A 19296-nucleotide genomic window follows, 5' to 3' on the forward strand; every position below is an offset into this window, starting at 1 on the left:
GACATTTATCCAAAGAGGAAAGGTAGATGGCCAACAGGCACACGAAAAGATGCTCAACATCACTAATCATCATGGAAATGCAAATCAAAACCACAATGAGGGGGCTTCCCTGGTGGCGCAGTGGTTGAGAGTCCGCCTGCCGATGCAGGGGACACGGGTTCGTATCCCGGTCCGGGAAGATCCCACATGCCGCGGAGCGGCTGGGCCCGTGAGCCATGGCCGCTGAGCCTGCGCGTCCAGAGCCTGTGCTCCGCAACAGGAGAGGCCACAACAGTGAGAGGCCCGCGTACCGCAAAAAAAAAAAAAAGAAACCACAATGAGGTATCACCTCACACATGTCAGAAAAGCTATCATCAAAAACAACACAAATAACGAATGTTGGTGAGGATGTGGAGAAATGGGAACCCTCGTACACTGTTGGTGGGAATGTAAATTGGTACAGACACTGTGGAAAACAGTATGGAGGTTTCTCAAAAAACTAAAAATAGGACTGTCACATGACCCAGCAACCCAGCAATTCCACTCCTGGGTATATATCAAATAAACCCCTAAAACACTAATTTGAAAAGATATATACACCGCAATATTCATAGTAGCATTATTTACAATTGCCAAGATATGGAAGCAACCTAAGTGTCCATCAACAGAAAACTGGATAAACAAAATGAGATGTATCCATACAATGGGCTATTATTCAGCCTTAAAAAGGAAGGAAATTCTGACATATGTTACAACATGGATAAACCTTGAAGACATTATGCTCGGTGAAATAAGCCAGACACAAAAGGACAAATATTGTGGATTCCACTGAAATGAAGTACCTAGGGTAGTCAAATTCATAGGGACAGGAAGTAGAAGAGAGGTTATCAGGGCTGGGGGGAGAGTGGGATGGGGAGTTAGTGTTTAATGGGCACAGAGTTTCAGTTTGGGATGATGAAAAGGTTCTGGAAATGGATGGTGGTGATGGCACAGAAGACTGTGAATGTACTTAATGCCACTGAAACAGACTCTTAAAAATGGTTAAAATGGTAAAATTTATAATGTGTATATTTTACCACAATTTAAAAAAATGTATTGTTGTGAGCAGGATAATGTCTATAACAGGATGAAAAATAATTTGTCCTCCAGGGACAATTGGCAATGCTTGAAAACATTTTTTCACCTAAAATAAAAAAAATTTAATAGACTTTATTTTTCAGAGAAGTTTTAGGCTCACAGCACAGTTGAGGGGAAGGTACTGAGGGTTCTCCTATTACCCTCTGCCCGCCCCCACTATCAACAGCCTACACGGGACTGGCTGGCGTATTTGTTATAACTAACGAACCAACACTGGCACATCATTATCACCCCAAGTCCCCAGGGCAGGAGACTTACTTTAGGGCTCACTCTTGGTATTGTACATTCTATGGATTTTGACAATTGTATAATGACACGTATCCACCATTATGGTATCATTCAGGATAGTTTCACTGCTCTAGAAATCCTCTGTGCTCTACCTTTTCGTCCCTCTCTCCTCCCCTAAATCTTTTCACTGACTTCTGGGGATATTTTTGGTTGTCACGACTAGGGGTGGAGGTGCTGCCGGTATCTTGTGTGTAGAGGCCAGGGATGCTGCTAAACATCCTACCAGGCATGGAACAGCCTCATGACAAAGAATTCTCTGGCTCAAAATGGCAACAGTACCAAGGTTGAGAAATCCTAATACAGAAGCTAAGCAAGAATCTCTTTAATCCATGACTATGTGGGGTACATAGTAGATACTCAGTAAATACTAAATAAATAAATGAAGTGTTTGAACAACCCAGAGAGAGCTACTCCTGAGTATACATAACATCCAGAAGAACAAAGGGAAACATCACCTGTTAAATTCAGGTCCTGTGGTTGTTAGTTTGGTGCAGGGGGCTGGCAAGGAGAGGGCAATTTTTGACAAGGAGAACATGCCGTTTTCTTTCACGGCCACACCTGGAGATTCCATGTGCTGTGTGTGATAGAGTTTGTGCAGATACGCTTGGTAGTCTGTCGGCATTAGGTATGAGTCCTATGACTATTGGGAAACAGCTGGGTCTGTACTGTTTTCTCTGTAAGACAGAGGAATCCTGTGTACGTATTTATCACAGAAGCAGCACTTTTCTCCTTTGTTTATGAAGCATCCAAGAGATTCAGAAATGAAGAAAGGCAAGGGGTGGCAAGTTTCTAAACACCACTTGAAAGTGCATTTTTTTGGTCCCCGGAGAGTTTTTAATACAGTATATTGAAGAACTGTCAGGGAGATAACAGAAGCGAGAGACTTTTGATATTTAGTTTGAAACAAAGCATACAGACAAGAGATTCAAATCTAACCAAGGGAGGGATTTCAAAAGAGAAACTGGGCCGCATTTCCTGGTTTTCACTCTCATATATCAAGCAAAGCCCATCCTAAGTAACTGCTGGCAGCCTGGCACCTCCTGTACCAGGGGACCGGGTACTTTAAGGCCACAAGTCCTTCCTTCGGAGGCCCCGTTACCTCTGTTGCGTTTAGTGCCATCCTCAGGGGACATGAGCCTCACTTGGACACGGTCAAGGGTATTTCCTGGATTCCGAAGTTGGTCTGCGTGCTGCATCCCACACTTGCCTTGACAATACGGAGTCCCTCTCAGCCTCGTCTTCTGAACGTGTGATGTAGATGTGGCTGCAGGACAGGAGCAGGGCGGGTTGCTCAAGTCCATGCCAAGAAGAGGAAGATTCCATCTGAGCGCTGGGAGCTCACAGCTCAGCAAGGGAGACCTGTATGCAGATGAACTGTGTGAACCACATGAAAACATGCTGATCTTTCTACTAGAGTATTTTCAAAGTGCTCTGGGAATACTGACGGTGGGGCAACCTGCCTGGGCATCAAAGGATGCTTCAGAGAGGAGGGGACTTCTTTTAGTCTGGGTCTTAAAGGTTGAATAAGAATGGAAACAGGGGAGAGCAGGGGAACATTCCAGGAAGAAGGAGCACAGATGAAAATCCAAGGGGTTGTAAATGGGACCGTTGTGTTTGAGGGTAAGATGGTCCCTGGGATGGGGGTTGGGGAGCTAGTGGCAGATAATGAAGCAGGGGAGTAAGCTGGAGCTTGACTGTGGAAGACGGTCATTAAAATGCAAAGCTAACGGTCAGGGATGCACAGTTGCACAACTCCAGGGGGTGCTATTCACACTACGGCCTGAGTGAATGGTGCCCTGGAGTTGGGGCACACAGAGCGCGTGTGGCTGTACCCATCGGCTCAGCGAATTGTTGCTGAGTGATTACTTCTAGATGGTACGCTGACAGCTCTGTATATTTTATCTTATTTGATTCTCACTACACCATGAGGAAAGTGCTATTTCCATTCCCAGTTTACAGATGGGAGCCTGAGGCACACACAGGTAAGCTTGTGCGGCTATGAAGCGGTGGAATTGGGATTTTAATCCAGGCAGTTTGCTTCTAAATCCAAGGCAGAATGCTTCCCACGTTTTGTCACTTACGGCATTCACAGGAAGTGATGTTTTATGACACAAGCGGGTAAATGACAAAGCTGCTCACCATCTGAAGTGCACTCCTGTGTCCCAGGCTGCATCCTGACTGACCTGACGACGGCTGAGGACATGCCCAGGGTCGTGGCACACCAGTGACCCATTTCCGCAGTACCCCTGCGCAGCAGGTGGATCTCAGATCTAGGGAGTACACATGAGGTCACTTTTCCAGCCCGGTTCTAGTTATATTATAATTAAGCTCTCAAATGGGGCACAGAAAAAAAAAAAAAACAACACTTTGCTTCAGGGTTCTAGATGGTTGGCTCTTGGTTTTGTAGTTGTAGAGATCAAGGGCAAAATGGTTGTGGAAAAAGCCTGGGCTCTGGAAACAGACAAATCAGGTCTTTATTACATGACCCTGGACAAGGTATTTGCTCTCTCTGAGCCTCAGTTTCTCTTGATGAAAAGGCTATAGTAAATAGGCACTTCACTGACTTGTATTAAATGCAGTAGCTTCTGTAAAGCAGCTGGCACCAGTCTTCTGTAAATGCCAGCCCCCTTCTCTCCTTCCTCTCCTCCCTCCAACCCCGATATTTCTGACTGGGAACTACAGTGAAGCCATGCTGGAGGGCAGTGGTTTGGGGAGAGCCAGGCAGTAGCCATCTATCAGCAAAACCACTTGTCATGATTGATGGGGACTTTGCTGGTGACATCACCCTTCAGAACTCCTTTCTTGTGAAAGTACTCCTGAGTTTTGTTGGTAGAAGTTTATAGCTGTCAAAACTGTCCATGAAAACAAATGAGAAAACTGTCCCACTCTTGTTTCCACTTTTTCCACACTTGCTGTGGTCATCTTGATAATTGTTTAAATATCTGCATTTATTTTATTGTGATTAAAAAACACATAACATGAAATCTACCATCTTGATCCCTTTATTTATTTATTTATTTATTTGCGGTACGCGGGCCTCTCACTGTTGTGGCCTCTCCCATTGCGGAGCACAGGCTCCGGACATGCAGGCTCAGCGGCCATGGCTCACGGGCCCAGCTGCTCCGCGACATGTGGGATCTTCCCGGACCGGGGCACGAACCTGTGTCCCCTGCATCGGCAGGCGGACTCTCAACCACTGCGCCACCAGGGAAGCCCTGGGTCTTTTTTTTAATTAGTATTCAGAGGAGATTGAGGATCAGTGATACTACTTGAAGACACATATATCTCACATAGCAACCAAATCGTTTTTATTCCCTCATAGTTGATTTATTCCACATTCATCCAATTGTCTGAAAGTATCCTAGGTTTTACAAGTTCCCTAAAAGGCCTGTTTACTGAGTTTGAGTTATAGATCAGGCAAAGTGTGAGTAAAGGTTGAGTTAGTAGAAAACCACAAGCACGTGGACTGTTTTCTGCCTTTGAGAAAAACAATCCCCCCTCACCCCCCAGCACAGTGTGGAACTTACCTGTGAAATCCTTGCGGAATGAAAACAACATGGTACCTCTTGTTGGATTTAGTCCCTTGCCCTAAGAAGGGGCTCATGCGATGCCTGTGCTAATCAATAAAAGATAGAAGACTCTGGGTGAGCAGAAAGGAAGTACTGAGGACCGACAGTCAAGGGGTGTTTTTCAGATTCTGCAAAATCAGATTTGTAAAGTCATTATTGTCTATCTGGTTCCGGCCAGTTCACAAAATATCAACAATGAAAGGCCCCTTTTCCCAAGTAAATTGCACCAGGAAGTAGAAATCAGCCCACAACAAATGAGTTCTCTGGAAGAGGCCTGGTACATCTGGTTGGGGCACGTCTGCCTTATTTGGGTGTGATCAGGCAGCAGGCTAACACTTTTATTTTCTTGTGTGTGCGTTTGTGCGCACGTGCACCTATTTCTCATCCCACGTCTTGTTTCCTCCATGGATGGGGGTTCGGAGATGCTCAGCTGGCAGTAACGATGCTCCCTTCCTTTGGGACATGTTTCTGAGCTGGTGTGTCGCTGGGCCCTTGCCCGAAGATAAGAATCTACTTTCCTTGGCCATTCAGGCCTCTGTTTCTTGGACCAGAAGCAGTATTTGTCCTTCTGCTGGTGGGCATTTATTCATGTTAACCGGTGGGATTTTTCTGGATCCCACACCCTGACAGTAGACTCTGGCTTCGCTCCCAAAGCAAGCCTCCACCTCCCTCCTCTGCCAGCTGCCTCAGTTGCCTGGTCTCTGCTCCCACTACTCAGCAAGCTGTACCCCACACCTCCTTCCTACACCCCCTTCCTCTTCACCTGGAGTCTAATCTCTATAACTTGTGTTTCCTCATTTTGGTTCCCCTGTTCATGGCAGAAATTCAGGATCTGGGCAGACACTTGAAAGTGTTTCAGTGACCACAAGTCATGCAGCCTTCCTCTGCTTGGTACTTTCTGTGCTTACCCAAGGGACAATTAATAATAAATCAGTGAAATGTGTTTCAATAATTCTCTTGCCTTAAATCCTCAAAGACGGCTCTCAGGGAGGTATAAGGAAGCGGCAGCCTTCAGAATTTCTTCTGTCCTGCATCTTCAAACAGTTGGCGTTGATTAGTGGCTGTAAAGAGTCAAGGGGGTTAGAACTATGGAAGGGGGAAGGCTAAAATGAAACCTGGAGCCGCTAGGTTCAGTTCAGTAGATTCTGTGCTGGTTCGGCGCAAGACTCGAATGCTCCCCAGGTACACAGCTGCCAGAGCAAATAAGGAGTGTCAGTGGTGGAGAAGGAGGAGGAAACAAGGAGGCCCATAAGGGAGCAAGCACTGGGTGTCTGCTGGGTCACGATGGGAGAGAGAGGACCATTGAACCACATCAGTTTTCATACTTTTGTCATTAAGAAAATATATGAGCTTCAACTAAAATATGGCAGGGAAAGCAAGATGCCTCTTTAGTGATGAACTTTGAAGGAAGAACCAAAGCAACCCTGATGCCCCGACCACAGGCCCGAGGCAGGACCAGGAAAGGATGAGCAGAGTCAGCTAGAGCTGGCGGTTAGGGAGCTGGGGGAAGCTGTGGACACAGCCCGCCCTGGCGTGGCCGCAGGAGGAGGTCATGGGAGAAGGCCCTCCTGGAAGCAAGCGGAATTCTTCCAAAGCTTTCCACTTTCATCCTTTTGCATAATCAGATTTATGTTTCTCTTCCTGTCATATTCTCTCCAGCCTATTTCTAGATGTTAATCATGGGTAATTCCCGTTTTCATTGCATCCGAGTTGGTTATAAAGTGCCCTGTCCGTGACCTCCCTGGCCAGCTTCCTGGGGTAGACAGCTGGGGTGAACAAGACATACTCCCCTGTTCTGCTGGCTCGAGATGGGGGCTCTGGTGGGTTCTGACTGGTGGACTTACGATGTCCAAAAGGAACATCATCAGTAGGCGCACTCCACGAGTGGAGGTTATGGTAACTGCTGTTGCAGGGGAGTAAAATCCTGTGCACTTGATGTAGCATGGAGGGAACCTGGAGTACTCTATTTGTATGGTACCTGTTAATAACATCCAGTCCAGTAGGTTCCGTGGGCTGAAACATCCCAAAAGCCATGGGTGAAGATCCATGCATATTGCTGCCCTATAGTTTATGGCAGTGACGTGGGGACATGTTCTTAACAATGACCCACATTAGGCAGGAGAGCGTTTGCTGAGGTCTGATTCAGAACACCAAGCCTGGTGGGGCCCTAGATGGTTCTCCAACTCACCTCATGATCCAGGTTCTGCAGAAGGTGGCGGTGGTGGGGTCCTGATGAGGAAGTGTGTTTTGAAGCAGTAAGCGTCGAGCTTCCTTTGGATTCCACGCTGCTTCAGGAGCTACATCAGTTAGCGCAAGGTGAATCCTGTTACATGTCTGCATGTGTGGACAAACACAAAGTTCATTGTCCTCTCACTGAAATGTACTATTATGATTACTACCTACGGTTAATTAAGTGCTTATTGTACATCAGGCTTTATACACACACATACCGTACTGAATGCTTTATCCGATGGTCTCACTCATTCCTGAAAGAGCTCCATTAGCTAGGAATGCCATTATCATACCCCATTTTACAAGCGAGGAAACAGAGGCTTAGGGGTTTCACGGCTCATCATGAGATAAGTGGCAGAACCAGGATTTGAACCCCAGTTCTGTCTGATTCCAAAGCCCACATTCCAAACTACAAAGTGAGACTGCCTCTCACTTTAAGCCTTTGGGTTTGAGTGATTTATTTTCTTCATGTCCAGCGTGGTCTCCAATAACCATCTCTTTAGACCTCTCGTTCCTGTTGCTGAAACACCGGCCGGGCTCCTTTTCTGCTCAGAATTAATGATGGTAGGTGGCTGGGGTGACATCCGGGTGGCCTCCCATGGTGAGTCCCCCCATCCAAGCCAAATGGCAAGATCAAGCCCTTTGGGGGTGTCATTTCCTCACCCCTCTAAAAGTAATTCAGTTGTTTCTGCTTGTCAAACGCTTCTGTTTCCTCGCTAAGCCCGTGTTAGTCATTGGGATATGTCAGTATGAATGGATTTACTGTGTTCCAACAGCTGTCGAGGCCCAGGCACATGCCCCACACATGGCAGCCACAGGAGCGGGCGGGGGGCCAGCCGACAACCAGGATCCCCGAAACTGCATGCAGGCCCTGAGGCTGGAGACAGGATGCTGGGGAGAAGCTGTCCTTCTGATGTTCGGATATCTGCCCCAACCCTGGCAAAATGATGAGGATACTCTGTGTGCGGCGAGGAGACAGCCCTATAAAACATGTCATCTCCGAGGTGTGGCTCTTCCCCCGCTCGGAACGGAGCCCATCTGTCCAACAGTGTCTGAAATAACACCGCCGGCCAGCAAAGGAGTGTCCATTGTCACATGCGCATTTGGACGGCAGGTAGTCCACATGGGCCCCTGTAATTCAAGTCACAACAGCCTCTTCCATGACAGGGAGGCGGGGAGTGAAAGTGGTAGTTGTGATTCCGACAACCAGGAGGATTGTTTTTCTAAGAATTTCTGCCAGTGGCCATTGAGGATTCTTTGTGTGCGGCACCTACGGGATACCTCAAAATTTAGGCAGCTATCAGATTCCAAATTAAACACCTAGTGCCCCTGGCGTGCTGGAGAGGCAGCCTGGTCCTGCGGATCTGTGTGTGGGAAAGGCCAGAAGTTGATTGTGCTGGATGCTTTTATATGGAAATCCTCCTAACAGGCTTTCGCAGGATCACAAATTAGATGCTAGGGTTTGAAGCTAGCAGGCCAATGGAGCTGTTGTTTAAAAACAGAAATAGTCTGCTTTGAACCTCAGGTTTCAGAATTTTCTAGAATGGGCTATTGTGATCCAGTCACGTGGGGATTTTCTTACCGTTTTAACACACATTGGGGCCTGGAGCTGACATCTGGCCTTTTGTCACTTCTTTTTCAGAGGTGAGCAGCGGTCAGATTGTAGCAAACATTTTCTCCTTTCCCCTAAATATTAACTTTAACATCTGTGAGGGAGAGAATCGAGATGGTGTCATCCAGGATTGAGGTTCAGGAAAGAATTCTCATGGACACGGGCTGTGAATCACTACAGTTTCATATCCTGAACCTGCATCTCTCCTGCTTTGGGACCTTGGACAAATTACTTAGCAACCTCAAGCCTCAGCTTTTTCTTCTATAAAATGGGGATAAGCGTTAACAAGAAGAACTAACTTGTTAGATTGTTGTGTGAATTAAAATGACATGATTGGGCTTCCCTGGTGGCGCAGTGGTTAAGAATCCGCCTGCCGATGCAGGGGACAGGGGTTCGAGCCCTGGTCCGGGAAGATCCCACACACCACAGAGCAACTAAGCCCGTGTACCACAACTACTGAGCCTGCACTCTAGACCCCACGAGCCACAACTACTGAAGCCCGCGCACCTAGAGCCCATGCTCCGCAACAAGAGAAGCCACCGCAATAAGAAGCCCGCGCACCGCACCGAAGAGTAGCCCTGGCTTGCTGCAACTAGAGAAAGCCCACGCGCAGCAACGAAGACCCCCCCAAAAAATAAATAAATAGATAAATAAATAAATAAATAAGTAAAATGACATGATTGGGAATTCCCTGGTGGTCCAGTGGATAGGTCTCGGCGCTTTCACTGCCTTGAGCCTGGGTTCGATCCCTGGTGGGGGAACGAAGATCCTGCAAGCCGCATGCCAAAAAAAGGACATGATTTATAAAACGTTTAGCATAGTACCTGACACGTAATCAGCACTTACTATATTACTAGGGTGTTGTCTAAAGATGAAGATGGAAATTGAGTTTTGATGTTTCTTTTTGTTCCCTTATCCCTCTTGGGGGAGTGTAAGGTTTACTCTTGGGTTTTGGTGGGGGCCAGTATTTGAGCACCACAGAAAGGCAGAAGGCCAAGCCACCGGAGGTCAGTTCGTAGAAGCACAGGCGCAGACACTGGGGGGATGAGGCAGCAGCCCCAGTCTCGGAATCTCCCGTTCACCTTCTTTCTGTCCTGTCCTGAATGCACCCCTCATACCTGTCTCTACTTCCCAGCTTCCCTCCACTTTGAGTCTTAGTACCTGCGTTTCTCACCACCTGAAGCTTTACTAGAAAATCTAAAAGGCTTGATTCATCCTTGTTCTAGATGGCAAGTAGCTTCAGTCTAAACGTGCCAAGTGGGATTTAGAAAATACAACGAGGATTTTGGAGAATATAAGTATTTGTCCTCTCCACATTTATGAGCATATTCTCTGTCATGTGGCTGTGGCAGTTGATGGGGACACAGGTGATGGAGGCACTCACTGCCCCCACTCTCTAGGAGTCTGTTGTATGGCGTAGAAGCCAATGGATATGGACAGTTTAAATATGCCAGTGCTACAATGCAGATCGTCCACGGTCGGGGTGGGGGCAGGCAGGGGCAGTTGGGGGGTGGCTCAGGGAAGGCTTCAAAGCGGAGGTGACACCCAGCTCACTCAACTTGGCTACAGCACAAAATAACTGGGGTTTGAAAGGCGTCAAAGTCCAGAACCCACCGTGCTATTCTATATATGGAATTGTTTCTCTACTTAATTTTCCTATTGTGCGTTTATGTTTTAAGAGAGAAATATATCAGAAAATGAAAGGCCACCAGCTGGGGTCCCTTCGTTATGCTGGATCTCAGGTGAGAGCCGTTGGGTTACATGTTTCCCTACAGCTTCTCCTTCCCGGGACTGTTGGGGGATTTGCAAATTGATGCTCTTGAAGCTTTAAAAGGCTTGCATTGAAAAACCATATTAAGTTAGTATCCAAGTAGAAAGCACTTCTTATTTACTTAGAGGTGGTCGAACAACAGAAGTATATGTGAAAGCAGCTTCAGCTCTTAGATTGATCAAAAATAAAATGAAAAGATGTTAAAATGTTATACTTTAAACTCATGAGTAAACAAAAAATACTGTATGTTTTACCCCCAAGTGTATTCATCTCTCCCTTCGAAAGTTAGTGCACACTTAAGGTTAGTGAATAATAACTAGTAAATCTACTGTTATAATGGCTGCAGATGGGAGCAGAGCATTTTATTTTCTTAAACTCAGCAAATATGTTAAAAACAAGATTAAATTTTTTTGCATTTTGTACATCTACACGTTATTTTATTCTTGAAAAAGCGATATTTTCTATATCTTTTATTTCAGGATCCATCACAGAGTTTTTTGTAACTCCTGATATTGTCTAAAAAAATAGGTTTTTGAATGACTGCTGGTGATTTTCAGGCATTTATTCAAGTATTTCCCTCTGTTTCTAAAATAACATACATAGAAAAGCGATACAACTACTTTCTTAAAGGATTTACCAGGGATTATAGCCTTCAAGTAAAGGGATCCTGAATTCAGTCTGGTTGTCAGTTTGATTAAGAAGGAAGTAGCTCATCTTGGTATAAACATTCTTGAACAACGCTCTGTGACAGTCTGGCCAGGAGCACCGGGTGGGAGAAGCCTTCTAACTATAGTTGGAAATATTCTAAGAATAATTAATTTATTTTAGAATTAGACGTGGTAGGTTTTAAGAAAAGACTTCTTTGTGGGCTTGAGACTTTCCTTGGGTGGCAAAGTGAAATCTGCACACCTGGGGCTCTGTGATGGTGACAGTGTGTGGACTCTTCCCATCCCTCCCTGAACCCTCCATCTCACATTCCTTACTTTATCCTACGTAACCTCCCCGTCAGTAACATTTACACTTACATATTTAAGAAACATGCACTTACAGTTCCTTATGGATTAGCAGCAATTTCTTTACTCTCAGAAGTAAGGTATTTTTGAAATTATGTATTGACAAGAAAGTTATAGGTGAGGGATGTGTCTAGCTAGATCAGGTAGTTCAGGTAAGAAGGGAGGAAGAAAGTTTTGAAGATGTTAGAAACCGTTGTTGACATTTTGGGCTGTCAATTTGGCTAACTGGTAAAAAGAAGGTGATAGTTTCATTCTCTAGTAGGAATGTGAGGTGGGCTGGAAGAATATTTAAGAATTAGGTGATCAAAATGTTGAAATTGTCAGGTGAAGTACAGCAGACAGTTGCAAGACTTTGTTGAAGTCATTCATATGAAAGTCAGAATCCTAAACTAATTCTAAGTGAATGGCATACTTCTTAGTTTACCGAAATTATGAAATTAGTGATAGTAAAACAATGTGATCTGAGCGTTAGGTAATGAGACTGGACTGACCGTGGATGGCTAGTCCAGTCTGGAACATGAGGACTTTTGTGTGTTTTGGACTAGGCAGGGGAAGGCTTGGACAGTCACGCTAGTTTGGGATGCTCTGTGTCAGCCAGGAGTCATGGGAATTTGCCTGCCCTGTTGGTTACGTTTGAGTTTGAATTTGGCTATATATGGGTTCTGTGTAAGATTTTAATGTCTTTCTTGGTTGGAAAGAATCTTTGCATGAGAGCGCTTTTGAGGAATACTGGTAATGAAGCTGGGAGCCATTTAGGGAACTGGCATACGAGCTACTACAGGAAAGGGTCAGATGCGTGGGATTAGCAAAAGGAATAGCCCAGGAAATGGGGAAATGAGCTGGTCTCACTTACCACCACGTGGGCAGCAAAGCAAATTCCAAGCTGTGTGTGCCAGGGAGCATTCTCGGGAAGAGGAGACGACCACACCACTTGCTTTCCTGGTAAAGGATATGAAGTGCAGATTATACCACAGGTGGCCAAATCAGTGCCAAGCTTCCCTCTGGATAATTAAGGCCATGGAGATGAAGCAAGAGATGCACAGTACAAAGATGGTGGATGTGATAAAAGTGAAAATTTACTGTAGTGCTTCCAACATTTTATCCACTGTGGCACACAGAGAAAATAATATTTTTATAGTGCCTGGGCAGCTTGGAAGCTCCAGCCATGCCTGGCCCTGTCCAGTCGCTCAAGGGCTGAGGCAATCAGAGGCTCAAGCACACACCTGGAACAAATTCGTGCACATTGACTGGGGAAATTCTGGTCTGGTGAACATCATGATTGCATCGTTGCAAGATGGAGGTCATGGAGCCCTTTGAGAATCTGATGACATTTATGGGCCCTCACCCCTCACCTGAAGGACCATTATGTACATACACATAGAATTTTACTCACAGTTTCAAGGGATTCATGGAAGTGCTCAAGTCTACTTCTGGACCTCAGGATAAGAACCCTTGCTTTAGGTAATTAATCAAAGAAAGGATGTTGATGAAGAAATGGAGGCAAAGTTATATGGATAAATTCAGCAACTCGGATAAAAAAATCCATCTAAAGAAGGATAGAATCACAGACTCTATCTAAAGGGGTTCTCAAAGACCCTTTCTATAAAGCTCTGGCTTTCGAAATGGTTCAAAGGCTGGGGACACCAAGCAGAAAATACACAGGCCAGGTAATTAGATCCAAACAATTGAGCAAATTGCAATGGTTGAGCAGATTGCTTAGTTCCATGTTGTCTACTTTTTAAAGGTATTAGTGCTAACTTGGTCAGGGTAATTATTTGGTAAATGGTCAGTTCAGTGGCACAAGTTTAACTTCTGAATCCTTCCTTCCAAACCGTTTTCAAAAGGAACCTGCCCTGATTCCCTCAGTATGCATGGCGGAATGGGCAGGCCCTGGTGAAGCAGGCTCTTGCAAGTTTAGCAGGCGCTACTTGGGCACTTATTGCCCCGAGAGCTCTGCTGCTTGGTTCGTAATCAATTCTTCTGATTGACTCAGCTTCACTTGCCCAACTAAGCTCCAAGCACCCTCAAAGCGCCTAGAGTCCTATGATGACAGGTACTCAAAACAAGCCATTCAGGGCTAAATGCCTTACCAATTATTTCAGAAACAAAATAAAAACCAGATCTCAAAAGACTAAGCAGTGAGGGAGGGATGGAGTGTCAGCGTTACCTTGAATAATGTAGGACTTCTGTTAGTTTAATCTCAGGTCTCACATCACATGAAAAGTTGTCTCTTTGCAAAATATAGCCTGGAGGGAAATTTTGCCAGTGTCATGCTCTGGTGAGTTAATATGCATTGCAACCGTTTTATAACAGATTATTTACCAACGGGAACAGAATGCCTTGGCACGAGATGCCTTTAAGAGAGCAGTTCTATCGCGCTAGCTAATTCCATATTTCAAAATCATTTCCACACACCTCCTAGTTCTTGTAGGTTCTCTCAAACTCTTCCCTCTACTGGTGAAATGAAAGAACTGACTAGTAGGTGAGATTATGTTGCCCTCTGGTGTCTGCCAACCTAAAAGAAAGGGCTAGAACTCAAGAAGGGGACAAGAAGTAGAAGTAAGATAGAAACAAGACACTCCATACCATGAGAAAGATGGAGGGATGGGTAGGTAAGGGAAGGGAGAGAGAAGAAGGGAGATGAGCCTGACATGGATCCTCTTCTTGCTGGTGAATGACAGGTTTTCAACTCACCATTCTGGCTGAGGAAGAGAGTGATTGCCAGGGCTATCGGCCTGATCAACCTGGAGCCTTTCTAATCTGTGATGGAAGAGTAGGTTCATGGAGGGAGGGGGCTTGGCTTTTCCCTTTGGAGAACCAATGGGGAAGAAAACTGGGTGATGGCTATCCATCAGAATTGCAGATGCCTATCTGAGGACCCATCTGTTGAGATGGAGACTGAGATTTCCATCCCTTTTAGGAATCTCCACCAATACCCCTAAAGGGGGGCAGGGCCTCACTGTCTAGCCCTCCAGTATATGCCTGGGCACGAGGGCCTTGGTTTCGGCGGTGGGATGGTGGCAGTACCACTGGTCCTTGGGGTTCCTCCTTACCCCTGCTGTGCCCTCTTGCCCCATTGTCAGGGCTTGCCCACTCGATAGCTGTGCTTGCCAGGGCACATGAGCAGGGTCTGGTTGGCTCTATTAAATCTTGAATCATTTTTGGATGCATCTGTCCTGTTCTTGCCTTTTTAAAAATTTATTATTATTATATATTTTTTGCAGTACGCGGGCCTCTCACTGTTGTGGTCTCTCCCGTTGCGGAGCACAGGCTCCGGACTCGCAGGCTCAGCGGCCATGGCTCATGGGCCCAGCCGCTCCACGGCATGTGGGATCTTCCCGGACCGGGACATGAACCCCCGTCCCCTGCATCGGCAGGCGCACTCTCAACCACTGCGCCACCAGGGAAGCCCTGTTCTTGACTTTTGATGCTCTATACAGGGACAGGCATTATGTCTTCTTGCTCAAACTGGAAAGTCGGTAGAGTATTGTTGATGACTTTTGCTTATAGAAACAACTGATGACTATTCAAAGAAATCAATGGAAGCCTGGAACAAAAATGTAGGCAAAGTTTGGGCAGAGGTATGGGGAGGTCAAGCATTCCATCTTTGCTCAAGACTAGAGGAGATAATGGAGCCGTGGAAAGGGATCCTTTGGGGAGCAGAGCCCTATAGGGAACAAGGAAAGGACTAGGGATTCTTGGTTACTTGCAAAGAGGCAGGAAGTAAGGCAAAAGAAGGAAGTGAAGTTGGGAGAAGGGGGCACCATCACATGTAAGTTCTTTTTGTAGACTTCCTTCCTTCCTTCCTTGCTCCCTTCCTTCCTTCCTCCCTCCCTCCCTCCCTTCCTTCATTTTTTAGAATTTCTTGGCTGCACCGCACGGCATGCAGGATCTTAGTTCCCCGACCAGGGATCAAACCCAAGCCCGCTGCAGTGGAAGCGCAAGTCTTAATCACTGGACCACCAGGGAAGTCTCTCTCTTGGGATCTTTAAATCCTTGTTTAAAAGACAGTAAAGCTGGGACTTCTAATGTATTCCTCAGGCTGACAGAACTCTTGAGTGAGAGAGGCATAATAGTTTGGCTCTTAGCACCCCATTAATTCAAGACATTATTGAATGAGTGGATGAAATATTATAACTCACTTTATTATTGGTTTTCAAACAGAGGGCATATATGGATGGTTAGTTAAGAAGAGAAGAAGGGAAACAGATTATATTTTTTTCCCACTCTATGACCATGTAAGAAATTCAGGTTGGTGCTAATTAGAGTCATGGAAACTATGAAAGACTAGAAAACACAAGGGAGGTTTAGAGGGAAAAAAGAAAGCCAATGGAATAATTTTCAAAAATAGCTAATTCATAGATTTGCAAATTATTTTAATTTATTAAATCATTATGCAACTGAAACAGAAGTAGGCATAATAATAGTAGTTTCCCCAAGCTCTTATCTATAGAAAGGTAATACGTGGTGGCAGGGGATTGGGTCAGGAACCCTACTGGGCACTTCCTGCTTCTACCCCCAGCTATTTTCCCCACAGGTGGGACAGCTTAGATGAATGCATATGAATACCTAGGGTTGGCTTTTAGGGCAAAGAAGCTGCAAAAGGACACTCTGAGCCCTACGTGGGGTGTGTGTGAGATCCCACCCGTTTTACCTCAGTGCCTTCCAGGTGAGCTGTGCCTTTGAACTTGGGCTCTTAGAGCTCCCATTCACCTCAACCCACTTCCCTTGCATTTGCTTCCTCAGAGAAGGTGGCTTAGTTTATGCTACTCTAGCACTGGTTGTACCAGTAACCTGCATGCTCTTTTCTAGAAAAAGATTTGGTGAGACTCATCGTATTCAGACTAGGTCATTCCTTAAGAAATCAGTTTGTTTTGGCTTTATTTTGTCAAAATACGAGCTACACCGAATTGGATCAATCGTTTTGCTAAATCCTCCCGCACCCCACCCTTTCCTCCTTTTTAAGTCAAAGCTGTTTTGGATTACCCAAGCAACAGAATGGTTTACAAAACGAAAGAGAGGGACAATCTATTCTAACAGATGGAAGGCAGTAAAAAATATTTATGTGTGCCTGGCCGATGCGGACTTCTGGAGAGAGTTCACTTATGAACTGAAAGCTAGGGAAGCGAAAGATGAAAATCAGCCCTCGGGGTTCTGATTTCGAGCGCACACCTTCTTAGGAAAAAACCACCTTCATTTTTTGGTTCCAGATTCTGTATTTGTCAAACAAAATTATTAGCCTGGACGCCTCTGTTGGTGATGCTGTGTAGAGCTGTAGTTGATCTCTATGAGGGAGATTCTCAGAACTGGGGCTTGGAGGTGGCAGTGGAGAGAGAGGGGCTGGGGGCTGGGGGGTGGGATGGGTAAATCCTTAAAAGGCAGTGATCCTGTCAGTTTCCAGGGCCAGGGGTTGGGGGAGGGTGGTCTCTTAAATTTGAACTCTTCCTAGGCCCCATCTTTTCCTCTATATTCTTTCCTCACTCAAATAATAATGCGCTTGTGAAGAAAAATATTTTTTAAATTAGAAAACAGCAGACAGTTATATATGCCCGTCTCATCCTCCTGCTGGCGCCTTCCACCTCCCAGGGCTGGGCTGGGTGTGCAGGAGATTTAGGGCTGTCAGGGTCGGACTTGTAAACCCGCTTGCACCCTGGCTGATGAATCAGTGGTAAAGCCTGGCTCTGTAATATTTGTATGGAAAATGCAATGTTTGCACAATAAAGCTCTCTAGATTTTTAAACTGTAAGAGTGAAGCCAGTTTACAACCAACAGGTTTCCCCCGTTGCCATTACCGCAAATAGTATCTTATTTCGGCAAAATGGTGGCAGCCAGCAGGAGGTCCAACAATGAAGATTTTAATCAGAAAATTTAATTTTATATACAATTCAGTTTGTGCATGGTGAGAAATGTTTCTCACGGCATGAACTTTCAGGACTCGGCTCTGAGCAAAAGGAGTTTCAATTTATGTAACGCCTTTCTCAGCACACAATACCCCGAAGCACTTCCTTGTAATATAAGGCTCGCGCTGCTGCAGACTCTCTCTTAAAATTACCCAGGATATTTATTTGGAGCAATTAAAAGAAGCAGCTGCATTCCACACAAATCCATGTTTACTGTAGATATTAAATTAGCCAAGATTTCAGTGCCGAGTGGCTGCATTGGGTTCTCTGCCTGGATGTGCTCCCTTGTAAGGCACCTTTCCACCTGGGCTCACTCTGTTTGCCAGTTGACTTGTAAACTCTCGAAGGAGAAGCCTGAATTGAAAATGTTGACAGAGCCTTTAAGAGAAGGGCCCTGGAGGAGTTGCCTCTCAGGCTGGGCCCAGGAAGAGCGGTGGGTACAGAGAGGAGAGGAGGGTCACAGGCTGTCCCGTGAATGACCAAGAGACGCCAGCCCTGGACTCACTTGCTGGACTTGAACATGGGTTGGGTCCAAAGGGTGCAAGCCTGCTTTTTTGGGGTCGGGGGTGGGATGGGAGCAGGACCTGTTCCTCTGGGTGATGGTGAGGGATATCACACACAAACTCGGTAAGACAAGGCAGAGGGAGACAGCCAAGGCTTCTCAGGGAACAACCCTCTCAGTTGAAGAGGAGACAGGAACTCATAAGTGAGTCATCCATACTGAGGTCCAGCTGGGAGGAGGTAATGAGAGCGGCTCCAGAAATAGGGGGTCTTAGCCCTGAGTTAGGAGGTGGAGAAGGCAGACAGGAGGGACTGTCCCTGTGGTCTCACCCTGGGCTGTGTGCAAGGCCCCCTCTCGGCTTATGGGAGTAATATAAACCCTCCAGTGCCCCCTCCCATCGTTTCCTAAGAAGGTCTGTGACGGAGTCCCTGTGCACACCTCAGGCACCCCTCACTCCCCATTCCTTACCCCTCCTATCCCGCTGGTCTTCACCTATTCCCGGCTGTCTGAGCCCATATGACCTTGAGTTCATTGGTAGTTGTGTTGAGTGGGGGCCCCGGTGCCTTATTCAGGAGCACCCCAACTCTGTTTCATGTTATGCAGGACCCTGGGGGTGAAGTCACAAAGGTGCTGTGCCTGGCTGGCGGGAAGACGGCACCTACCCTTCACCGAGAGCCCACTCCAGCTGGGGCCGCTCACATACACGATCACATTCAATCCTCACGAGAATCTTGAGGGAGGTTCTATATACCAAGAAGGAATCGGTGGCTCAGAGAGGGGTTAAGTTACTTGCTTAGCTGAGGTCACAGAGTTAGCCAGTGGCCATGGACCCACAAGGGAGGGCAGAGTAGAACCAGCTCGACTGGTGATCTCTCAGGAGTGAGGGCTGGCAGGCCACGGTGGGAGCTGGGCTTCAGCCCTGGGAGAAGGGCTGTCACACCGTGCCTCTGGCAGCAGGGCGACAGGAAAGCTGCCCAGTGTGTCCAGTGAGAAAAATGACCCTGAAGCTGACCCTAAGGTAAGGTTTAGGCCAGAGACATGGAGACACAGAGACTGGCACTGCCTGGGGCCTTGTTTGGAAACAATTCTGAGCCTGATTCTAGACTCAGTTGGAAAGGATTCTGAGGTTGATTAGCCATGTCTGCCCTGGACCAGGGATAAGGGAGTAGTGGTTATTTAGAATGAATTTGCAGTCCTCATCTAGGTGTCTCTTGGCTTTGAGAATTTCTTTCTTTTGGCTAAATGGTCATTATTTTCCACAAACAGACAGGAATCTTACCTTTCCTTCCCTGA

General features: G+C 46.2%; 1 long non-coding RNA gene across 1 annotated transcript; it reads right to left on the bottom strand.

The window, feature by feature from the left end:
• Positions 1–1015: 1015 nt before the first annotated feature.
• Positions 1016–14751, bottom strand: LOC113625399 (uncharacterized). The gene is made up of 6 exons (XR_003434657.1): positions 12455–14751; positions 8788–8911; positions 7162–7307; positions 4932–6034; positions 3544–3674; positions 1016–2763 (listed from the first exon to the last, which is right to left on the bottom strand). It is a non-coding gene; the product is annotated as an uncharacterized LOC113625399 (long non-coding RNA).
• Positions 14752–19296: the final 4545 nt, after the last annotated feature.

Source organism: Aethalodelphis obliquidens, unplaced genomic scaffold, assembly GCF_003676395.1.
Source record: "Aethalodelphis obliquidens isolate GAN/ISIS:26980383/991018 unplaced genomic scaffold, ASM367639v1 scaffold15, whole genome shotgun sequence".
In the NCBI taxonomy this organism is placed as follows: Eukaryota; Metazoa; Chordata; class Mammalia; order Artiodactyla; family Delphinidae; genus Aethalodelphis; species Aethalodelphis obliquidens.